Genomic DNA, 10,029 nt, shown 5'->3' with positions numbered 1-10,029 from the left:
TATGCTTAAAAAAAAAAAAAGATTCTCCTTCCATAGCTGGTCCCTTGAGCAGATAACAAAGCACCTCATCTATCATTATTTTAAAGTATACATACTAAAGATGACAGGTGGTCTACTTGATAGGTAGTATTACCAGACCTTGTGTTACGTTGCTTTTTACTCTTCCTCAACATGGAGCTAAGAACAATAATCCAGCCAGACTCCCTATTCATGCTTCCTGGGCACAGACCACTGCAAAAGTCATCCTTTGCTCTTGTGTTGCTTACTGCAAAAGAAAAATGCAACCATCTTAAGTATCTTTCCTGATTAAATATCATATGGTTTCTAGAATCTCCTGAAGCTTTAAACAAGGTATTTTGAAGTCTTTTGAACTCCAAGTGTTTTCATCAGCAGCCTTTCTAGAATGAGTAATTAGAATATATGAAGCATACACCAGCATCCAAAATCACTTGTATTGTTCATCCCTTGATCTAAAGTTCTAGACAAAGGCCATCTTTTGTCCTTGTTATTTCCAATTCCTGTGAGCCTTACTCTTATTTCTGGTACTTGAGATACTTAGGATTTTACTTTTGTTTTCACTTTTGCTGCTGTTTCACCATGGAGGTGATGATTGAAGGCCCAGTTTTTCAGATGTCTCTAGTTATGTGCTCAGCATAGTTCCACCCATAGCCATTCAAATTTGTTGTTCCCTCCTCTCTAATATGTTTCAACTGCATGCTGTGGGGAACTGTGGGCCTGAAAGACTTTGTTGGTTGTCATCTACGTGAGGATAAGGAGTACTTCTGTGAGCAGCCACTGGGTATGACAGTATGATCTGCTGTACCCAAGGGCTGATTTGCATTGACACACCCTTCTTTCGAAACTTCCTTAACTTGGGCTGCTCTTAAATGTAGCTTTGCTTGCCTATGCTTTCTCTGGGAACTGGCTGCATCTTGCTGTAACTGGAGCCTGTTTGACTACGAAGCCATTGTGTTGTACTCTCTGTTGGGCCAAGATAAGGAAAAACAGGATGAGAGACCAAGAATGGGGGAAGGGGCCACAAATTACATATGGGAAGGACTGTGGTTCATGTGGCTGTGATTCTTTTGTTTTGTTTTTGGTCAGTGTAGCTCTAATCTTTGCTTTGTGTTGATGCTTCTGTGGTCAGTAATTTTTCACACTGACAAGAGGAAGATGCCTCTGGAAGTCATCAAACAGGAGGTGTGGAACTAAAGTGCCATCCCTGGAAAGCAGGGACGTTTTGAGAAATGTGCTTGTCGCTTGCCAATAACAGCCAGTACTGGTGTTGAGATGGCAGTAGTAAGCATTGCCTACTAGCTGCCAAGCAGCTACTAGGCAAAATTACTCGGTTCTTCCAAACTGCACCAGGCTGAAATTTAACTAAAGTTACCTTACTTGTACTGGACTCATAGACTATTTCCAAGCAGTGCACTTCTGAGAGACACAACTCTGCTTTTTTTCTGGCATTATCATCTTGTATCTTGCATCTGTTGGTTACACAGAGACAACACAAATACTTAGGGTCAAATTCTCTCTCTGTTGGTGAATAATGGTCTCTGATCCTCATCTGTTACTTACTTAAGAGCACCTTCAATGACCAGCCCTTGCTGCAGGGAGCAGAGTGGAACTTCAACTTATTGATCAAACTTGGTAACAGTGGGTAATATAATGTCATACTTGGAAAAGCGGTTCTTGGGTGACTTATTCTTGCCATTTCTTTTTCTAGTAAAGATGACAAAGATGCAACTGATCAGATTTACCTCTGTCTTGGTGAGGGAGGAGGTAATATGCACCAGAAAAATTGTAATATTCCTTTTGATCTCATTTTCCCTTCTGCACTTCTGCAACTGAAAGGTACCTAAGATAGGACAATCCTGCAATTTGTTCTGCAGCTGAAAGTGGGTGATTTTGTTCATCCCTCTGCACTTTGTATAATCCATGCAGTAGCTTGACCAAACTACAAAGGGGAATGTCGTGAGGACTCATTGAAGGGAAGGCTGACTGACCCGTGCAGATGGGATCACTTGGAAGTTTGCAAGTTCAGAAACAATTAAAAAACTAGTTTAGCTTTATTTTGATTCAGCTATGGTTTGAGCTATGGACTGGACCGGAGCTGGAGTGTTCTAATGTGTGTGTGGGGGGGTATTTATTATTTTTTTAGGATTGTTGTTAGCTCTTAGATGCTGCATCTTGCAGTATAAGACTCCTGATCCCTGACCTGTCTTCCAGCTGCTCTGCTTACCAGCCATGCCAGGGCAAGGTGATGCCTTTACTAATGTCATGATGGAGCTGTCTGCTTCACATAAGCAGAGAAACAAGCATAAACAGTATGCAGGCACTCTGTGCAAGTAAAAGCTACTGATAAAGGAGGTTGTTCAGGTTAGGGTAATTCCTCTCTTGATCAACTGCTGCTTCTTCCAAGAGACCCTGCAAAGCTTTGTCACCTCCCAAAGCTATTAGTAGCACTTGGATTTGGTAGAAACTCTCTACCTCATTTTGGATGGTGGGTACACCAAATAGCAGAGACCAGCTCTGCACAAGTCCTTGCAATTGACTGACAGTTTCTCCCTCTGCCCCAAATATGAGGTGCTATCTTCCAAACTCTGGGCTCCAGTAAAATAGAATCTGTTAGAGGAAGTATTCTGTCTACAGTTACATGAAGGAGCCAAATGCGGGTGAGTGCAGAGCTCCCTTGTGTGACAGGAGGGCAGCAGGGTTCCATCCTTCAGCATGCCTGTAAGTGCCCTTTGTGAAGATCTGCCCTGCCAGCTTGAGTCTGCAATGCTGCCTTCTTTCTTCTATGGTGCTTGTTTCCGGCTCTGCAGTCACCCTTGTTTTTCTGTAATAGTGGAAGTGGCTACTTGTACTTCGTATACTGGTTTTTTTCCCTGTGATTTTAAACCTGCATGAAACTAGCTGTGTTGCATATCCTGACCCATGGATACATTTGCAGTGGGTACCAAATGCCCACCCTGCTGTATATTTGTTCTCAAATAGTAGTGGGAGCCTTGTGCTTGCACAGGCCCTATTCTGTTTGGGTTAAGCTCTCTTTCTGGTTTGTTTGATATTCACTTTGAAATGTTTGATTAACACCTTGTTGAAGGAAGTGGAGAAAAATCCTCTCAAGCCTCTGCAAGCCCTGTCAACGCATGCACTACTGATGCAGTGATTAGGACAGAACCTTTGAATACTACAGCTGAAATTGGCACTAGCTCTGGGTAAGTCCCTTTTTCTCACCAAAGTTTGTTGCTTTCTTGAACCCTTCACCCCAACTCCCATCTATAAAATGGAGCCAGCATGAGTTTGCCAGATCACAGGTTATATTCCATTAGTGTTTATAATGATGATTCTGTGAAGGGTGTAAATCTTTTAAAGTTGGTGTGAAGATGTCATAGAGAAACAAAATCACTAGGAAATTAATTTTTAATGTTCCTTGTATGGTACATAGGGAGGGTGAGCTTTTGGGGTGGTGTGGCTTTCAGAAACAGTATACACCAAGGGCAGGAGAAAGCAGTACTTGCATAGTGGCCTTTTCTCAGGCATACTGGGTTTGAATTGAGGGTCTGTTATCTTCTCTAAAATTTTGAATTACAGCTGTGGCCATTTGGTCTTTTTCTCTGCTAGCCTTTGGTCTGTTACAGAGCAGTGAATGAAGTAGAAGTTCACTCAGATGAGATCTTTATTGTCCCTGATAGCGGGAACTGGACTGAATGACCCTGTGCTCCTATGAATGCTGTTCTGCTTCCTCTTCCCTTCTGACCCAAACTCAGCATGGTAGAGAAGCAGTCCTGCCCTCTCCTACCAGACAACTGGTAGCGTTATTCACCTTGTTTCCCCTCCTAAATATGCGTGCACACACACGTCTGCCTGCCCTCCCGTCCCTCCATGAAAGCCCAAGGAGCAAGGAGATGGCTTGCTCCTTTCATGCACTAGCCTGGCCAAGTGACTTGTTCTGTATGTTCCCAGTGCTTTTATTCTGGGATTGTTTCTCCTCCCCAGCTCCTGCTTTCAGTGCCCTGAATCTGCATTTAACTAGTTCTAGCCCTAAATATCTATCCTGTGTCCTGTCACTGCCTGGAGCAGATGCAGCGCAAATGATTGACCCTCTGCCTTCGGCAATTTGGCTTTGACTGCACAAAACACCCAATAAAGTGGAAAGGGCTGGGCAGCTGATTATGGGGATTAGCTTGAAGCTGTATAGTTTTATGGTCTAAGATAGAGGAGGAAGTGTTCGCTTGAAGAATGTAATTGCATTCCTCCTCCTTTCTCCTGCTGCCTGCTCTTGATGATGACAAGTTTTTAGAAGTTGCTGACTAAAAGAATAGCATACATATTTGTCAGACACAGCTTGGACTGGAGGCTGTTAGCTCATTTTCCAGTGACTGAAGCTGGAGTGTGTAGCAATGCAGGTCATGATCTGATCTGTCTAGAAATTCTCTGAAAAAAAACTTGACTGAAGCCTCTGTTGAGATTCTGTCTCAGACAAGGCTGGTTCTCACTAGTTTGTCTGCTAAATCTCTTGATCTGCTTTGTGGTACATATACTTCTAATAAAGAGCATCTCTTTTCTCACTTCTGCTGGTGCTCTCATTCTCGTCTGTTAGTAATTGTTCCCTCGTGGCAATTTCTTCCCCCAGGCCCCTTGCACTAGAGTCTCAATGATTCTCTCCTCCCCTCCTTTGTTCCTGCCCAAAGCATGCAGTTGTCTGGCCCTTTCCCTGTGCTTTTCTCCAGATGCTTCTACAGACATACTGACAAAATCTTCCTTTATCCTGATTGCTTCCTCAGCTTCTCCTTTCCATCCCCTCCTCAATGCCCTGTTAGCCTCAGAACACAACACAGCACCCAAGCTGACACATCCTAGGGATCACCTATTAGTTTTAAGTTTGAAACCTATTACCTGTGTGCATGAGATGACACAAACTGAGATGTTTGATCAGACAGCTTTTACAGTAGATTGGCCATACCTCTAACGAAGATTGTACAAAATCACAGCTGCTTTAATGTGGTTCAGGCTCTTGCAGAATGTGGTTGTCCAGACCTCTTCACTTTGGTTTTTTTTTTGGTTTTTTTAATCCCACTCCCCTCCCATAAAAATATATCTCCCAGCACTCAGAGCTAGCTCCCAAGGACCAGGCTCTTTGGGTCTGGAGGCCCTTCTCAACTGCTTGCTGAAGCCTGTTTGTTCTACAATAATTATATTTTCATCAGGAGAAAGCAATAGATCTTATGGGTATGTAGCTGTCATTGGCCTGTGAGATATGAGACCTAGTTTCTAGTTCTGGCTCCAATGAACACTTGTACATTTTTTACTAGTCAGTCACTGGATGAAGCACATAAACAGGGATGCCAGTCTGAGTCTTCTCTCTCTCCCAAGTGAGTTTATATTGAAGTGACTATTCTCACTTAGCACTGGTGATTTATTTAATTTGCTTCAAACTGCCATAGACTCAAGCAATAAGTTCTGAACTGGGTCAATTTGGACACAACAGCAAACTGTAAAAATAATAAAAGCTAACATTGTCTGTGTTCTGGAGGACAGCCATGGAAAAAAATACCACCTCCTGGAAATGCTGTGGTCCAGTCTGATTCAGCCCCTCATACAGAGCATCATTGCAAGCATGCTCCTTGTTTTGGCTCTTCTAAGTCTCGGCTGTGGTCTGTCTGGCCCAGAGTTATCATGCTTCTTATTTTTAGAAGACTAGATTTAAAGTCCTTTTTTTGACAGCTGAAAATATTCAGTCTACCAAGAGCTGAGCAAACCTGTGCTGAGATCAAAAATGAGGCAGCTTTTTCTCACCTGCCAAGACTTCCAGTGCTAAATGTTTTTCCAGTTGCACTGTGCTCTGCCAAACATCATGTTTTCTCCAGATGCTGTTCTTCTAACCATGTGTTTAAATCAGTGAGAGCTTCTTGGTATTGAGTATTTCCTTTTTGGCATTCAGGCCATTTGCCTAGGCATATAAATTAAAGTGCTGGAAGGCTCTTGTTTTTATGAATGTTGGCCACAGGTAGTTTTTCAAGATGGTGGGATATCCTGATTGAAACAATAGATCAGTGGCTGTAGTTTAGTGATGGATAAAACATAGTGATAGAGGAAAAATATACTTTGCAGATGCTTGGAAATGGTCTAATGAAGTATTTTATGTTCAAATCATGATGCATTGAATTTGTACTATTTCAGTGAACTTCCAGAGGACAATACATGGATTTAGAACTCAAAATGCCAGTTTTCCTGCCCAATATCTCAGACAGCTCTCCTGGGAGCTTCAGAGCTGATGCAGCCAGGGCTCCCAGGTTCCTTGCCCCCATGCCACCCTCTCAGCTGACCGTTACGAACTTGGAAATTTCCAGGGTCTCTGAATAGCTCACTACACTGGGTGCCAGTGATCTTGGCAATACTAGAAGCCCTGCTATATGATTTATGTTTGCTATCCAGTGGCTTGCTTCTTAACAACAGCTGCAAAACTGACTGGATTCTTGTGAATTTGCTAGTTGAAGCTAGTCAGTGGTAGGTAGTAGCCTCATAATCTCAGCATTTTTCAGAATTTCCTGCATCCTCAGCTAGTGATAATGGAGTGATTGCTTTCTTTGAAAATGCTACGCTGCAGCCTGAAAAGATTCGGGTTATAAATAATTTTGGATTTCAAAACTCTTCCCAGATTGAGAGAACTCATTTCTAGCAAAAGCTATCTGCCTTTTTCTGACATGTCCGGTCTGGCCACAAATGGAAAGAAGGTATCAGGCTTGATAAACCACTGGATGTGATCCAATGCTATGCTTAGTTTGGAAAGGATATAAACCTTTAACTTACTTGATATGAAGTGCAGACCTAAGGCTAATGTGAGAACGTGTGGCAGTGAGAACAAGCAGCATAGGTATTTGGAGCATTTTTGAGCCTGCCAAGTATTGATCGGTGAGGGGTGGGAATGAGTGGAGAAGCATTTCAATTTGGCATCCATATGTGATTCTGATGCTGTCACAGTGAATTAGCAGTGCTTTCTTTTCCCTGTAGTCCATCCCAGGCTTTTATCATTGAAGCATCCATCCCCTTTGCCCGTATCTATTTGTTAAAAGACAAAGTGAAAAAACCTGAATAAATTCACAGAACTTGTGACCCCAAAAAAGCCTGATTATGTTATGCTGGTATCTCTGAATGGAGACTCTGAACAGTACTGAACCATCACTGCTAAAGACTGCTACAGCTTAAATGTTATAGGGGATTCAAGCTACAATTACTCATTTTGTACAGTCACTTAATCCACTAATGGGGAGAAATGGGGCAACAGTTTAAGAAGGCAAGGGAACTGTCAGAGATTATTAAATCTACTGGGATGATTTGTTTTGATAGTCTCTCTTGACCCAAGTACATGCTTCAGCTAATGCAACAGACTTAATGCCTCTGGTAATTAGAGCAAGAAGTGATGGGTCATCCTTAGCAACTGCAAATTAAGGGTTGTATTTCATCTGGAAGGCAGCATCTTCAACTCAGCTTATTTGTTGCCACTGCAGATCATCTGTGAATCACAAGTGGTACATTGGACTGACTCATTTGTGTGATTTAGTAGAGGCTTTTTAATACATGCTTACTGTTCCGTACGAGTAGTTTTTCTAAATAGTTGCCAAACAGAAAATGCCACGATATTGGACTTCCCCATATGGTTAATACTACTACTCTTATTTACATGATGCTGGAGATTTTTTTATTGTTGTACAGTTCACAGTTCAGATGATTTTTGATTGCAGGTTTGAAATATATTTGTCATACCTGTGAAACTGAAGAGTGAAGAAAGGCAAGCCAGGCAAGCATGGAAAGCATCAGTAATTGGCAGCTTCAGAAGATACAAGAGCCAATTCAAGGTATATATTCACAGAATACTTTTATGTGGGTTTCACAGATACACAATCATATTCCGTTCTGGATATTGCCAAAGGCATGAATGAAGATGATATATCATAGATTCAGTTTTTTGCAGATATTAGGAAATCCCTAAATCCTCTTAGAATACCAATAAGCAAATGAAGATATAGGTACAAAGGAAATTAGCCACCAACTGAACTCCATTGCAAGCTGCTGTGAGGTGAGCACTGAAATAAAAGAAATGGGGGGATGTAATATAGCTGATGCATTTCAGATGAACTTGTGCAGATCAGCAGGCAGGGAACTATGACTTGAGAAGACCAAGATATTGAAGCATGGCTCGAAAATTCTTGAGAACAGCTGGATAAATCAAAGGATGCTCATCAAGCAGAATTTTGGGGACTGTCTGTGGTCAGCTAGCTATGTAAGTGATGCTCATAACCTCCTGAGGGATACATAAGAGGGAAGGTTGCAGTGCCCTCACCAAGAACTGTCTGAGGGTGAGCCTCACTCTCAGAAATATGCCCAGACCCCAATGGGGGCTTAAGCCTCTTTCAAAAATAAAGAGAAAAGAAAGGGATTCAGAGGTGCCAGAAAGGTAGCCATTCTCAGTGCAGATGGGAATCTCCTTAGAAACAAGTATACTCAGAAATTTACTTCATTAAATTAACAAAGCTCAAAAGCTCTTTGCAGAGCTCAGGTCCATGATGTCTGATGGATTGTGAGTGAACTAGAACTGAAGAGGCCTTTTCTGTTTGCATCTTCACGTCATTGCCTGGCTTCAGCGGGGTGCTTTGTATCTCTGTGAAGCAGTTGTGAGCTTTTCCTGTCCGTTCAGTCCATGGCTGGCTCAGCCGTCAGGCTGACACTGGGGAGAGCTGGATGGGAACACGTGGTCCTGGCGGATACTCTGTGAAGACACATTTCTGTGGCAGGCCATCGCCTCCCCTGCTCAGGGAGTGTTAGCAGTGAGTAAGCTGCTCAAAAAGCAACAGTTAACAAGCATTCTCCTTCCTGGTCCTGGAGAAAGGAGGAGAGTCTAAGTGACAAGAGGGGTGTTCTTTCCTTCTGTGCTTCTTGAAGAGTAAGGAACAAGAAATAGCCTTTCTTCACTCCCTCTTGCTGGTGTGCCTGGGGCATTAAGTTGTTGTAGGTTCAGAGGAATTGTTTTCTCAGGAGATTGTGTTCATTAGCCTTTGGAGCTTGGATCCATCTCAGGTTTTCTCTGTTTGTAATCTTACTTTCCACAAGCACTGTCACAATAGATGCTCCCTAAGAAGGACCAGCCTGGAAGCATGGGTTTGCTTCTGTAGTTTTGATGGTTAACTGGAGGAAAAAAAATAAGGCAAGCTAGAAATCCTGAGTTTTGAAGGGGTGAGCTGCAAAAGCCATGACTACTGGCTGAAGACAGATGAAGGTTTTGCTGCAACAACACTGCATCAGTTCAGATCTCACTGGAGGAGCCCAGATTCTTCCCACTTTGGGTCTATGTCCTCTGCAGATGTTTCTTTCCGCACTCCCCTTTCTCTTTCTCCCTTCTGATGCAGGTTTTTCCCACAGTAATATTCCCTCTTCGCACATGGCAATCTGCCTCTACTTTTCTCCTGTGTTCTGTGCTATCTGGTCATCATGTTAACAAATGAGAGTTGTTGTGATGTCTGTTTTCCTCAGTGAGGTCGAGACTGGCTGCTGTCTCCCACACCACCATGCTGCTTTTCCCTTTACAGAAGGGCCTATTGCTACTCTAACCTGTACTGTATTTTGCTGTTGCTGTAAGGGCCTTTATCAGTTGCAGTATTTTCTGTCAGTCAAATAGCACTCTTCTCATCCTATAAGTAGTGTAATAAAATCCACAGGCACTTGGTGCAAGTTGTTCATCTTCTTTGATCTCCTGCATCCAATGCTTGTAACTGCTCTTCTCCTTTCTTTGGATTCATTGAAGTCCAAGGAAATTATGAAGCAGCAATTTCTTACAGCTGGAGCAAGGAGCTTTTGGAGTTGAGAAAAACCTGTGTTTGATGTTACATTTGATACTGGATTTCTTGTTGCTTTTCCCTCAGCCATCTCCCCTAGTACGTCCTTAACAGTGATGGTAAGGGAGAGTTATTTATTCTCTTCAGATGGCAGGAACAGGCAGGAAGTGTTGCTCAGATCTTTGGACTTCAGTAT

Source organism: Pelecanus crispus, chromosome 1 (genome assembly GCF_030463565.1).
Source record: "Pelecanus crispus isolate bPelCri1 chromosome 1, bPelCri1.pri, whole genome shotgun sequence".
Taxonomy (NCBI): domain Eukaryota; kingdom Metazoa; phylum Chordata; class Aves; order Pelecaniformes; family Pelecanidae; genus Pelecanus; species Pelecanus crispus.
The sequence above is the reverse complement of the archived record's forward strand: the minus strand, read 5'-3'. Positions refer to the sequence as shown.